This window comes from Pseudonaja textilis, chromosome 3, assembly GCF_049901715.1.
Source record: "Pseudonaja textilis isolate UNSWEBS1 chromosome 3, rPseTex1.2, whole genome shotgun sequence".
Taxonomy (NCBI): Eukaryota; Metazoa; Chordata; class Lepidosauria; order Squamata; family Elapidae; genus Pseudonaja; species Pseudonaja textilis.
Genome location: NC_141992.1, coordinates 47,228,034 through 47,243,222, shown reverse-complemented (window position 1 = coordinate 47,243,222; position 15,189 = coordinate 47,228,034). Strand labels below are relative to the sequence as shown.

The 15,189-nt window shown below is 36.6% G+C and overlaps 1 protein-coding gene across 2 annotated transcripts in view; it reads right to left on the bottom strand.

Annotated features, from left to right (window-relative positions):
- TFEB (transcription factor EB) overlaps positions 1-15,189 on the bottom strand; it is an 87,624-nt gene that overhangs the window by 23,205 nt on the left and 49,230 nt on the right. For both annotated transcript variants that reach the window (XM_026719948.2, XM_026719947.2), the window contains exon 2: positions 15,048-15,155. The gene's annotated coding sequence lies outside the window, so the exon portion shown is untranslated. The remainder of the gene's footprint in view (positions 1-15,047; positions 15,156-15,189) is intronic.

The following is a 15,189-nucleotide window of genomic DNA, read 5'->3' as shown; positions in this document are numbered from 1 at the left end:
TGTAGTGATTATTCATTAATATTAATGGGAGGAATTGAGCATAAGCAGCATGTATTACTCTGTGTACCTTTCAAGTTACAAGCAGCATCATAAAAATTTAAAAAGTGCAAATGCTGGTGCAAAAATGACTCCACAAACAGCTTTGAAAGGGCACATTTATATAAATAATGTATATAAATTTCTCTCCCAAAAACTGGTCCTATTTTATGATAGCATAACTTGCTAATTTTTTTTGCTTTTTAAATTAACACATACTTTTCATTTACTATTATATCTTTGTTCCTTTTGTAAGAAATTGTATTTATTTGTTAGATTTAAATTTGCCTTTTGTCAAAGAGTTTAGGATAGTATATGTTGAGGTATTCCCCATTAGGAGAATGAGTGCACTCAGGGAAACATAGTGAGAGTGGTGATGAATAACACACAACCAGGACACAGATACACTGAATAGTAAAATGTAAGTTTTACTTCCTGTAAACGGGTAAACAAAGTCCAACAAACAGTCCAAATCATACGCAGTTAAAGCAGTTAGTATTCAAAATAATCAGTCCAGGGATAATCCAAAAATGAAGTCCTTTTCTTTACCAGTATCATAAACAAAGTTCAGTAAATGGAGCTTGCAAATAGTTGCAAGACTCACAGCAATTCAAGCAGAATGGTGATCAGGCAAAAAGCAAAAGGAAAGCAAAGAAAGTGCAAAAAAGAACAAACCAGGTTTCTGGCTCCATCTTATGGCCGTTGGAGGAACCTCAGCCAATCACAATTACAACATTCTCTTATAGATACAACAGTATCAAATGACTATCCTGGTTTATATATTGCCAACCCAACTGTTAGGTGACTATCATTCCTAACAGTATACATAGCACTTTCTCCTTCCATTTTTTTCCCCACAACAATAATCTTGTGAGGTAGGCTGGGCTCAAAGAGAGTGAGTGGCCCAGCCATTCAAGGAGTTTCTGTGACTGAGAGTGAATTTGAACCTTCAATTCTCTGAGACTAAACCAAAATCCCAAAACTATAACCCTCCTTTAATCACTTACTTTCATTTTAAAAGGAAGAGGGGAGGAAAGAATTTCAGATCAAAGTCAAGTAACAATCTTACTTCCCTCTATAGTAATATCTGTCATGTATGGAATTAAAAAAAACCCTATTCATTTCTTCTTTCTGTATCATCTCTGGGCAGGTGACCAAAAGCTCTAGCATTAAAAAAGTCTGGATTACTATGGTCATATGATAAATGAGTGATAGAGGATGAGACTTGGTGGTTTAGCAAGTTCACAAGAGAAATGGTATTTGAGATAGAAATCAAATCTTTCTCATGCTTTTTCTACACATGTAATGTCTATACATATAATCCAAACATTAATTTCTAACATTCTGGGCAAGCAGTTGGATTTCTTGCCATTTGGGATACCTCTCATAAGTTTTCTATTTCTACTAAATCATATACCTTGCACCAAGCTTTCCCGCACCAAAGCTCACTAATGTAATAGTCCCCCTTACTCTCAAACTCCACAGCCGTTCCTTGTATCGACCTGAGAAAGTGTTTGGAGAATGTCAAGTCAGGGAAGACTTGAGATTTAGGGGTGGCAATCATAATTTGTAATAAGAAAATTCCTACAATGAATAAGCTTCCTCATGGATTTTTCAGACCTGTTCAACACTTCTAAGAATGAACGCAGCTGCTTATTTGGATTCCTAAATATGCATCCAAGAGTTTACACCCTGCTGGTGAAGCTGATGTCCTTAAAGTGCCTCAGCTCTTTCAAAAGCTGCCTTCTTCAGTCGTGGAGTGTGAAGAGTTTACAAACCTATCAGGGCAGATTAAGCTGTCATATTTCTTGCTGTCATAACACAGGCAATATATAGCAATTACCATGCAAAAGGATAAAGGGTTTATTCACAGGCTGAACACCCTTGTTCAAAAATTACGAGAAAAAGAAAATGTATTTTACTGCATAAACAAAATTCTCTAGAAAACTACCAGACATCACTTATATAATACCTTTTGATCTTTTCCATTAACTTCTTTCTACAACCCGATGTCTGTCAAAATAATTAAGACATGTAAAAGACTGGAATAAACAGTACCTGAACAAGAGCATCTCAAGATTCTAACGGATGCCCAATCTTTTGCACTGACAAATTTCAAGGAATATAAAATGGCCAACATTGTAATGTCTAGGATAATTACTCTTTGAAGTCCACACTGTATACAGTATTAATCATTGTCCTTAAAAATGGTGCTATATACATAATTGGAAAAGATGGAGAAAAGGGGCTACACAAATAATCAAAGTAAGAGTAGAACCCCATAAGAAAAGTCTTATGGAGAGATTTTTCAGCTGAAAAAACAGTTAAGATGAGAGACATGATAGAATGCATATAAATTGTGTGATATGGAAGAAAAGCTTTTTTTCTTCTCGCTCATGATAACTTAATCCAGGAATGGCTGTAATTGTTAGGAGATTCAGAATACTTTATTATTACATGTTTATTTTTTATTTCATTTGATTTGGAGTCCACCCAATGCCTTAACAACCCTGGGCAACTTATGATTAAAAGAGAAAAAAAAACAATTAGAAGAAACCACAACCAACCTGGAAGTTAGTTCAATACCAAAAGAATCAAAACCATAGCAATTCCACAACCATCCTATCCCAAGGCTGTGAGAACAACCAAGTTTTAATAGTTTATTGAATGTCATTGGGATGGGAATTATATGTGTCTCCTGGGGCAATGTCATTCTAGAGGGCACTACATCAAAAAAGGGGTGCTTTCTGGGTTCTAGAAAATGTCAGTGGGACCCAAAGCATGCCAACTCAACCTGACCTTACCTAACAAGTAGAAACATTCAGAAACAAGGTGTCCCTCAAGAATGAAGGTCTTAATAACCACCATCTTGAATTATACCCAGCAACCAGTTCAGCTAATGAAGCAGTGGCATAAGGCAGTGCACTTTATTGCACTGAAAGGAAAGAAAAATTAATTTGTCTTCATTTTTTATGCAACATAAACTTTCATGGATTACTGTAGTGTTCATTAGATATATATTTACCTGGAGAAATATATAGACCTAAAGACATCCAAAAATTCCAAGACAGTGAAAAAAGGAAAAGAAAATCTCAGACCATGAAATGTAAAATATCTGCAAGATTTCTCTGCATACTTTATAGATATTTTAGTGGTACATAAAAAACTGTTTCCCTCTATTTTTATGTAAAATAAAATCTCCCTGGGAGGTATACAGACTGGAAATGTCATTGTTGTAAAAATTCTGCTTGTTGCTCACATTAGTATTCTCATAATCTGTCATTCATTTTTGCTTCAGGCTATAAAACTATATTGTGAATCAAAAGTAGACATCAGCCATAAAGGGAAACGGGTTTTTTTTTGCTAACAATGCTTCAATTGCTAACTGAATGAACAGTGCTTCATCCTTAAATCCAGAATTTGGCTGAATCCCTTCTGACAGATTATCTTTAAAAAGTTCAGAATTAACAATCGAGTAAATTTTCAGGAAAAATACTGTATATTTTCCTTCCACTGCTACAATCACAATTCTCTTTTACTGTTTCATGGTTTGTAGTTGAGAGGAGTATGCTGGAGAAACCCAAAAAGCTAATACAACCCTTGGTTGTATAAACAAAGGCATAGAATCAATATCACGTAAAGCATTAGTACCACTTTATAAAGTCTTACTAAGACCATACCTGGAATACTGTATCCAGTTTTGGCTACCACATTACAAAAAAGATGTTGAGACTTTGGAAAAAGTGCAGAGAAGAACAACTAAGATGATTAAAGGCCTGGAGACTAAAACATATGAACAACGGTTGCAGAACTGGGCATGACTAGTCTAGAGGAAAGGACTGGGATGACATGACAGCAATATTCCGGTATTTGAGGGGCTGCCACAAAGAAGAGAGTCAACTTATTTTCCAAAGCACCAGAAGGCAAGACAAGAAACAATGGATGGAAACTAATCAAGAAGAGAAGCAGCCTGAATTAAGGAGAAACCTCACAACACTAATTAGCAAGTGGAACAGTTTGCCTTCAGAGGTTGTGTGTGTTTATCACTAGAGGTTTTTAAGAAGAGACAGGGAAGCCACTTGTCTCAAATTGAATAGGGTCTCCTGCTTGAGCAGGGGTTGGACTAGAAGGCCTCCAAGGACCCTTCCAGCTCTATTCTGATTCCCGTGTTATTATAAAAAAATGCAATCACCAATATTACAGGTCAACAATTCACTAGGTTTTCCCCTTTAGGAAATTCCTTTATATCACAAGATCTTAATCAGAGCAAAAGGGGCTGCTTAAAAGACAAGGAGAACTGCAAAACCAAGATAAGTTTTAAATAGCTCTTCTGGCTCTGCTTGGCTTCACCCTATGTAATATTCACCAGCTTCTGCTTTCACTCTGACTCACAGGATGGAGAGGGGGTGGAAATAAGATAGGAGGTCTGAAAACCAGTGTGGTGCAGTCATTAAGGTATGACCCCTAAGTCTTCCCTTAACCAAGGAAGTCACAGAGTGACTTTGAATCAGTCGCTCCAATCTAGCACGCAGGGCTGCTATTGTGTGGACAAAATGAAGAGTCTCATGCAAATGTTCTTAGATTTCTTTTGGAGAAAAGGCAAGAAATAAACATAATAAATGAATGAATGAATTAGTAGAAACACAGAAAACAGAAGAAGTCCATGCATGATTACTCAGAAATGTTTTCAGTATTATCAAAATTGGCACAAAAATAAACAAAAGAAGGAATTTTAAGACTCATCCAAAATGTAGATGGATAGATTTTAAAAAGCTAGAAATTGTCATTGAAATTGGCCTTCAAGAAGTTGTACTTTCTTTCACATAATGTTAATACTCTGAATAGGAATATTCTTGATTTCTCTTTGTTCCATTGTGAATTTCTGTGAGATTCTGACATCGGTGGAAAGATTACATTACAAGAAAGACTACATTGGGAAACTGGGAAATTTTGGCTGCTTTTTACAACAATTTTCTTGACCAGTGGTGGGATTCAAATTTTTATATACCGGTTCTGTGGGCATAGCTTGGTGTGCAAATCTCCAGTCCAAGGTGGTATTTGCCAGTTCTCCGAACTACTCAAAATTTCCACTGCCGGTTCTCCAGAACTGGTCAGAACCTGCTGAATACCACCTCTGTTCTTGACTCTTACAATAAGAAACATGGATTTTAAAACAAAAATGGAGTAAACCTGTGAAAGTGAATAAAATATGCTTTCAGGCAGTGTAATATTTTGGATTCCAAGGGGTGAGGAGCGCTGGGATCCTTATGTAGCATCTATAAACAATTTCTCAAAACAATTACAGGTCATCCTTGTTTAACAACTGCCTTGTTTAATAATTGTTACCAGATATAACAATGATGAAAAGGTAACTTTGCAATCAATCTTCACATTTACAACCTCCACAGTTCTGTAAAGCTAAAGAAAGCTGAAGTAAAATCATAAACACATTTGCAATTTTACTTAGTGACCACTTTGCTTAACAACCAAGTTGCCAGTCCCAATAACGATTGCTAAATGAGGACAACCCTCCTCAGCTGTAGCATAATCCCAGGACCTTTCCTTTGAATTGTTGACAGAAGCTGCATGCACACAGCCTCTCTCTCCAGATTTTCCTTTGGAATCCAAAGTGTTACACATCCCTATTTTGCCTCTCTATTAATCACTTCTCCAGCCCATCAAGCAATTCTTATCCAAACACATAAATCAAAAGGAATCTCCATATAAGAATTCTGGCTAAGTTTAAGAATAGAAATCCTATAACCTCAGTGTTGGAGAACTACGCTGACCTATTACCAGCTCATCTTCAGAATATTTGAAACTACTACAAAATTAGCTTTCATTTTTGAGACATGCTCTTTCTTCATTGGAGGGAACTATTCCTCCCCACTCTTTGTCCTGGTTCGTAAGCTTCAGGTCCTATAAAGCATTCCTATAAAATGCTGCTCGACAACTTTTCAGCTCCACCTCAGTAGCACACATTTTATCAGGAGGGATGACACTGACCAGAGTTTTATCAGTTCCCCTTTCTCTTCTGCACAGGATGCAGGCTACTGGTTCTTTCTTTCATTCTGTCCTTCCTTTTGTTTAGAGTATGACCGTGGGGATTTTTGTTGATGCCAGACAAAAAAATTGTTCCTTGTTCTTAGCACTTTAAGCCAACAGATGTGATAACAATCACAATTACTTTCAAACTGCTCCTGATAGTTTGGGGAGGGAAAATGGTGGCGGTGTGAAAGTCTCAAAATTGCTGCTTTTGCTTTTAATCTGTTACTTCCTGGTTTTTTAAAAAAAATCTACTAAAAATAGCCTCACTTTTGACGTGTGCTTTGATAAATTAAACTGAACTATCAGAGAAGGAGGGAGGGAACACAAAATAAAGGATAAGCCAAAATATATCAAGCGATGGAAAAAAGATTGCCAGTAGAATGTAGTGGTGAAGATTCACATTCTTTGAAGCAGGAAAATTTGCAAGGAGAGGTTTAAAATTAAGCATTATGGCCACCATCATGTACCTTGTCCCGACTACCATGGGCACTCTTACTTTTATGTACAAATTAATGAAATGCGCCTTCTAACATGCATTTAAGAATATACTAAGAACACTAAAATGGAGAATACTATTTAAAATTCATCAAATAGTCCTATAGCACTATTGCAGAGCAGAAAAAACTGTTAAAAGAGATTGAAAAGATATCCATTCAAGAGGGAGAACATGCAATATATTGGCAAAATTCAAGATTCAATATCATCAACAATTACTATTTCTTTCCCACTAGAATTGTAAATATAATAAATATTGTATCGTTCATGGGATAAGATGGATCATTACGTTCAGGACAAGCAAGGCCTGTTTCTCTAATTTCAGGTTCTTGCAGGCAAATTCTTATTTTTTGGCTCATGCTCCAGCTATTAGTCAGTGGTTTTTACCTTTTACTTAGCTCTAAGAGGAGGCCTATTTATTGATTTATTGATCAGAAAGCCCTGCTTGTACCTGTTGTTCAATAGCAGAATATAGTTGCTTCATCTTGTAGTACTGCTCTCTACGCACTGGGCTGAACAGACACTTCTTGGTAAGGTGTTTCATTAAAATTAGTAACTATTTCTGAATGTATTTATACTTGCAAATTTGCATGTGCAAGTTGCATGAAAGTATTTCCTTGATTAGCAATGCAATTCCTCTTTTTTGACACTGTATAAAAAGAATAAAATAGAATAGAACACTTTATTGGCCAAGTGTGATTGGACACACAAGGAAGTTGTCTTAGTGTAAATACTCTCAGTGAACATAAAAAGAAAAGATACATTTGTCAAGAGTCAAGAATCATAAGGTATGACACTTAATGATAGTCATAGGGTACAATAAGCAATCAAATCATACTAGGAAACAGTCAGTATAAATCGTAAGGATACAAGCGACAAAGTTACAGTCATACAATCACAAGTGGGAAGGGGTGGGTGATAAGGAGTGATGAGTACATTAATAGTAATAGTGGTGCAGACTTTGTAAATAGTTGGATCAAAGTTGGTAATTCTAATCTTGAATGGAAGCTCTCTGTTGTCTAAAGCAGTGATCACCAACCAGTGGGCCGGGTGAAAATTTTGGTGGGCCACAGAGAAATCTCACCCCCAGAGCACCCCTACAAAGCAATAAATCCAGGCTGCGCAGGAACATAAGGCTGCGCCGCCCACATGGCCCGCAGGAACCCTCCCCTCCCCCTCACTCCTTACCCGGTAAACTTGCCTACTAAATTGCTATTTTTCCTTTTTCCAACCATCATCTGTTCTACTATGCCGGGAGATTTAGATTAGCTAGGAAGCAGGAAATGATTGGATTTCTTGCTTTCTAGCTAGTCTTTAGATCTTCGGCTCAGCACAGCTGAACCTCCCTTAGGACTGAAGGTTTGCTTGCAAGCAAATTCAGTGCAGACTCACGGCAAGCAAATTTAAGAGCTAGCCGATGGCTGATAGATAGATCACTGAATGATTCTGTGAGCAACTGAATCTGCCTGCTTTGCCTGATTTTGGGTAAAAGTTGCTCTTTTTTAAATAAAAAATTCAATATTTACATGCATGGTGTGTTGTGAGTTAATTTTATGAGTTTGCTTACAAGCAAATTTTATGTGACAGACTGAGCTAGCCAATGGCAGATAGATAGATCTCTGAATGAATCTGTGATTCTGTGAGCAACTGAATCTGCCTGCTTTGCCTGATTTTGGGTAAAAGTTGCTCTTTTTTATAAAAAAATGCAATATTTATATAAATATTTATAATATTTACATACAAGCCATGCCCAGCCAGTCACATGACCACCAAGCCACACCCACAAATTAGGCCATGCCCACAGAACTGGTTAGTGGTCCCTGGGATCTAAAATTATGAGTTTGGTGGTCCATGAGGACTAATCTAACCTAACCTAACCCCTAACCCCTGGTCTAAAGAAATGTTCCATCTGTTCAATGTTTCTTTACATGCAAATTCAGGCAAAATGGTTAGTACACAGGTCTGTCCCTACTCAGATGCCCTCCGGATGTGCTGGGACTGCAACTGTCATAATTTCCAAACATTACAGTATGGATGAAAACTGCCACAACTCTGGCAGTTGCTATTGCCAGAGTTTTCTGGATAACTTTGATTATCTCCTTCTCCTCCTCCACCACCACCCAGCCAACAACAAGAACAAGAACAAGAACAAGAACAAGAACAACAACAACAACAACAACAACAACAACAATAATAATAATAATAATAATAACAATAATAATAATAAACAAAGTAGTGTTGAATCTGAATAGCACTTGATGGGAAATTACCCAGGAAATTCCAGGGTTATAGACCAGACTGGGAAGCAAAAAAAAAAAAAGAAATCCCTGAAGTGGGCAATGGGGTAATCTCCAGAATTGGACTCAACTAAATATTCTTTTTTAGGATGCTTTCCTACTTTTTTGAAGGTTGGAGAAGGGTAATATGGAACTGTTTTGAGAGTGGAAGCTGAAGGTTATATTTTTATTGCTTTTCTAGATTTCCACAATTACAGTAAAAAAAAATCTACACCAAAATTAATGGCAAATGCTAAAAATGACTGATTTCCTACAATTAAAAAAACAACCTCCTTTTTCATACTTTGCATACTTGATCTAACATTCATCATGTATGTAATAACTGCTATTATTAGCCAGTGTTGTTGTTTGTTGTTTCCCTCTTTTTCACCCCTTACTCCATGTAAACTGAGATTGAAATTAGGGAATTTATTCTAAATATTGAGTTGTCTTAACCTTTTGTATGCAAGAAGAAATGAGCTACAGTAACTAGAGTCTTTACATTGAGTTCCAAATACAAGGAAACCCAGGAAACCTGCTCTTATGCTGTAGTAAATTCCTTTGGATTCAGAGGAACCTATTCCTAAAGAGCATTGGTGACACAGTGGTTAGAATGCAGTTTTGCAGGTTAACTCACTGTTCACTGCCAGCAGTTCGATCTGACCAGGTCAAGGCTGACTTGGCCTTCCATCCTTCTGAGGTCAGTAAAATGAGGACCCAGATTGTTGGGGGCAATAAGCTGACTCTGTAAACTGCTTAAGAGAGGGCTGTAAAGCACTGTGAAGCGGTTTATAAGTCTAAGAGCTATTTCTAAATAAGTATGCTTAGGATCTCTAGTCTTTTTGTCTTCCTTCTTGATACCACTCATGCACAGGGGTAAAGTGCTCCAATGGAGGCTCTCTTTAACCAAGGACCTCCCCACTCCCCAGAATAGCAAAGTCCTCCTAAATGAATATGTGTAAATATGTGCATTACAGAGGCATGAAGGACAATCAAATGAGGGCATTTTTCAGTCGCTTGATTGCATTAATTTTACCTTCTGCTGATATATTCACTTCTAGCAGCATGTACTTTGGTCTGTATTTTGTAAAAGTAAAGACAATTTCAGTGCTATCATTCAACATTTCTTTAGCTACATTATAGACATGTTTTTCCATTGTCGTCTTCTGGTTTTTTTTTTTTTTCAATTTGCATCTGTAACCTATAGCCCTGGAACTCTCAAGTAGTACCCATCCAAGTGTTAAAGCAGCTAAACAGATCGTACTTGACTTCTGAGCTCATACAGGTTTGGCTAAATGCTTTTACTTGACGAGGCTCAATTATTTATATCATGTTTATTCACTAGCTTTCAGTGGCCTATTGTTCTGTTCGTCAGTGAATGAGAAACAACCCCTTCCATTCACAAGTAATTATTGCAGAAGCATTCTTCCTTTTGGTAAATAAACTTTAAATGTAAATTTTATTTTAGATGAATGAAGAAAAGAACTCATTAAGGAAAGATATGTCCCTGAGATCAGTGTGTGCTGCCATGAGCTGTACAAGAAAGATAGCTACACATAACTGGTTAATCATGGGTTCAGGCCAGGAATCTTAACAATACTGTATATCGCTCTTCCTCAGATCATAGCTATAGGAATGAGTTAGCATTATGCTGTTTTTTTGTCATCCAGAATTTTAAACAGTTAACAGAGTAGCTGCTATAAATAGCTACATAAAGGTGACATCAATCAATGTGCAAAAATGTTGCTATGCCTATATACAGTTATTTACAAAGACGTTTAAAGCCAACCTCTTTAACACATTCTTTGGCTCGGTATTTGTAAACAGCAATGGATCATGCCCAGTATTTCCTAGTCATACCACCAACAACTACAATGATCTAATACATATCGATTTTACAGTGGACAATGTTGAAAAAGCACTACACAATCTAAAACCATCTCTATCTATTGGACCGGATAGAATATGTGCCTACTTCTTAAAAAAGCTATCCACTGCCATAGCTGAACCTCTAAGCATAATCTTCGAAAAATCTTTCAGGACCAGCTCCTTGCCAAAACTATGGTCACAAGCATGGTCATCCCCATTTTCAAAAAGGGAGACCCCAGCCTAGTTGAAAATTATAGTCCAATCTCTTTATGCTGCGTCACCTGTAAAGTCATGGAATCAATTATTAACCAATACATTATCCACCACTTAGAGACAAACAACCTACTCTCTAATAAACAATTTGGTTTCAGAAAAAAACTATCCTACAATCAGCAACTTTTACACTGCAAAAACATATGGACTACTCAATTCGATCCGGGCCAAGCAATAGACGCAATCTACATAGACTTCTGTAAAGCCTTTGATTCAGTGGTACATGACAAACTACTCCTAAAACTAAAATCTTATGGTATCTCTGGATACCTGCATAACTGGATAGAAGTATTCCTGTCAAACAGACAACAAATGGTCAAAATTGGAAGCATCCTATCAAATTCTGTACCTGTCAATAGTGGTGTCCCCAAAGGTAGTGTTCTAGGACCAACTCTCTTCATACTCTACATAAATGACCTCTGTGATCATATTAAGAGCAACTGTGTTCTCTTCGCTGACGATGTAAAGCTATTCAACACCACAGACAATACTGCTATCCTTCAAAAAGACCTCGACTATGTATGAGAATGGTCAAACAAATGGCAACTTCAAATCTCAACAAATAAGTGCTCTGTCTTACATATTGGCAAAAAAAATCAGAAAATAAAATACAGGCTGAATAGTCAAGACCTTGTTCATGATCCAAACTCTGTCAAGGATCTTGGAGTACTCATCTCTAATGATCAAAGTGCTAGAGCCCACTGTAACTACATCGCCAAAAAGGCATTAAGAGTTGTTAACCTAATCTTACGTAGCTTTTTCTCTGGTAATATTACACTACTAACTAGAGCATACAAAACATTTGCTAGACCAATACTCGAATTCAGCTCATCAGTCTAGAACCCACATTACGTATCTGATATTAACACAGTTGAGAAAGTCCAGAAATATTTCACAAGAAGAGTTCTCCACTCCTCTACTCATTGTGGAATACCTTATGCTACCAAACTCAAAATTCTAGACCTAGAAAACCAAGAACTACGCCGCCTTCGGTCCAATCTAAGTATAGTATATAAAATCATACATTGCAATGTCCTACCAGTCAATGAATACTTCAGCTTCAACCATAACAATACAAGAGCAAACAATAGATACACACTCTAGGTTCATCGCACCAAACTTGATTGTAGGAAATATGACTTCAGCAACAGAGTGGTCAATGTCTGGAATACTCTACCTGACTCTGTGGTTTCTTCCACAAACCCCCAAAACTTTAACCTTAGACTTTCTACTATTGACCTCACCCCTTTCCTAAGAGGTCTATAGGGGGCATGCATAAGCGCACCAAGGTGCCTACCATCCCTGTCCTATTGTTTCTTTTATTTTTCTTATATGTATCCATGTTTTCCTAACTATGTTTTTACTTATACCTATTATCTTGTAAGCAACTGACAAACCAAATAAAATAAATAAATAAAACTGCTTTGGACTTTCCCTTCACTAGTTGGGAAGGAAAAATGAGCCAACACTGCTCCAAAAATAGTATAATAATGATGTATCTGGTGATAAGAATGCAATATTTCCTCAATTTATCTAAAGAACCAAGAGACTTAGTGCCAGGGCATAGGAAAGACATGGCAGAGTGTTCATATCACATTGAAAAGATCCTGACTTTTAGCTCTCTCTCCACTTGTTCTTCCTGTAGTTGGGATTCCAAACCAGAATCTCATGTTGAACACAGCATGCAAGATAGCAATACAAGAGGAGATAGTTTATAAGGTGTCCATAGTCACCATTTAGAACAGTGTGTTTCAACATTACAGCTTTAGGACATGAAGATTCCAACTCCCAGAATTCCCCAGCCAGTATGCCCACATCTTAATGTTGCCAAGTTTGAAAAACATTGATTTATAGCTTTCAAGGTAGCAATGTCAAGGGAACGGTGATCAGTTTAACCTCTTTATACCTTACATCTCTTTATACCTTACATCTCAAAGATCTAGCAAAGTAAAGATTTTTTAAAACCTTATAAATAAAAATTATACATTAACATATAATTTATACAGAGGAGCAGACTCATAGTCATAATATAGACTATTTATGCAATATTAGTGCAGGCAGTCCTCGACTTTTTTTGTTAATCATTTAATTAAACAAAACAATTAAAAACATTGAACATAGTGAAGTCAGTTTGACATGATTTTGGGTCAATATCGCATATATTCTTATAAACAATTATTCAACTATACACATATATACATTTGTTCATTCATACAATACATTTCTAACATCATTCGTCTTCTTTTCATCTCATCCAGTCATCTACCCTTTCAACCACTCCTTTCCCAACTTAAGACCTTCCTTTCTGCTCCCACCAATGATAGAATTTGTCCCAAATTGCATAGTATGCCAATTCATCTTTGTTTTTCATTTCTAGAGTTAACTTGTCCATTTCAGCGCATAGAAAGCTTTTGTTTATTACTTCTTCTTCATTTGGTATAACTGCCTCTTTCCAGTTCTGGGCAAATGTTATCCTTGCTGCAGTAATAATGTGTATAATCAAATAATGCTCGACTTATGATCACAGTTGAGCCAAAAATGTATGTTGCTAAGTGAAAAATTTGTTAAGTGAGCTTTGCCTCATTTTTATGACTTTTCTTGCCACATTTGTTAACTGAATCATTGCAGCTTTTAAGTGAGTAACATGGTTGTTAAGTGAATCTGGCTTCCCCATTGAGTTTGCTTATCAGAAGGTTGCAAAAGGGGATTACATGACTCCGGGACCCTTCAACTGTCATAAATGTGAACTAGTTGTCAAGCATCCAAATGTAAATCACATAACCATGCGAATGCTGCAACAGTCATACGTGTGAAAAATGGTCAAAAGTAACCTTTTTCAGTGCCATTGCAACTTCGAATGGTCACTAAACCAAATGTTATAGGTAGAGGACTATCTGTAACTGAATTTATTGTTCTTCCCCTCCTTCTGATTTTTTTTCTCCCATTCCTTTTCCTTTTTTTATTGTGTTCTGTTTTACCAGGTACATGTACGTTACTCTGAAAGTCTTTCTGGATGAAAAAGATAAACTGCTTTTGATAAATGAATAAATATGCATTTAAAAGCAACAAAATATTATTGAGAACTTCATAACCTTCTCCGAGGGGTGTAAACACACTAACCTAGGCACCAGTTGAAGAAGGAAATTCCAGAATTTGGTGCCATACTACAGATATCTTCTCCACCTACCTGCCTAAGGCTAGGAACGGAGCAGATATCTGATTAAGATATTATTTAATAAGCAGGTTTGTTTGAAAAAGGCATTCATTCAATGCCTTCAGATCTGTCTACTTGTCCATAGCCTTAAAAGGTAAAGTTCTGTTTTTAAATTAACCCCAGAAATGAATCAATAACCAGCATGACTCTTTTATAATTGGCATGCTCACAACAGTCATTTACAAATTACTTAATTTTATAGCAGTTGTAGTTTCTGGAAATTTTTCAGGAGACCATATCTCCTACAGTAGATTATAATTTATCCATGTTCTGCAGTTGTGAAATTTATCTTTTATATTCTTTCAAAGTAAATCACAACAGAAGCAGAAATTTATAAAGAAAAAAAATGGCCCTGGAAAAGTTTTACCTATGAAAGAGATTACATTAATGATGTGTGTGTGTGTGTGTGTGTGTGTGTGTGTGTGTGCATTGTGATATTAAATTTCACAAAATGTTGGTGTTCTCACCTGAGATACAAAGTCAGAGTATTAAATAATGTTCGAGTTTGGCAATGCCTCTGAAATTTCTGCTATTTTTATGCTTGGACAAAAATGGGACCAAGGGAATTATGTTAAGAATCTGTCAGTACACACAAACAGCTTACCAATTCTTCCCACAAAGTTACATATAATGGTAACATAGAAATTATAGTAAATTATAGTATAGAAATTATAATAGCAAGGAAAAGTTTTATCGTTCTTTATCAAATCCTTGAAAATGAGTATCCCTCTTTGGTAGGACTGTCATATTTGGACTCCCCAAATCTGGACAACCACTAGCTCCAAAGATCAATGGTTTCACTGCAGAGAAAGACCCTAGAAGTAGTAGTTACTCACCAATTTCAGTTGGAAGGGGCACCTGTGACAGGGCCTCTTCTGATGTCCTCAAGGATTGGGGAGGTACATATGTGATCTTTCCTTCAAATCTCTCTTCAAAATGGCTTCCTACATTCATAAAGGGAGAAAGTCAAAGTCACTC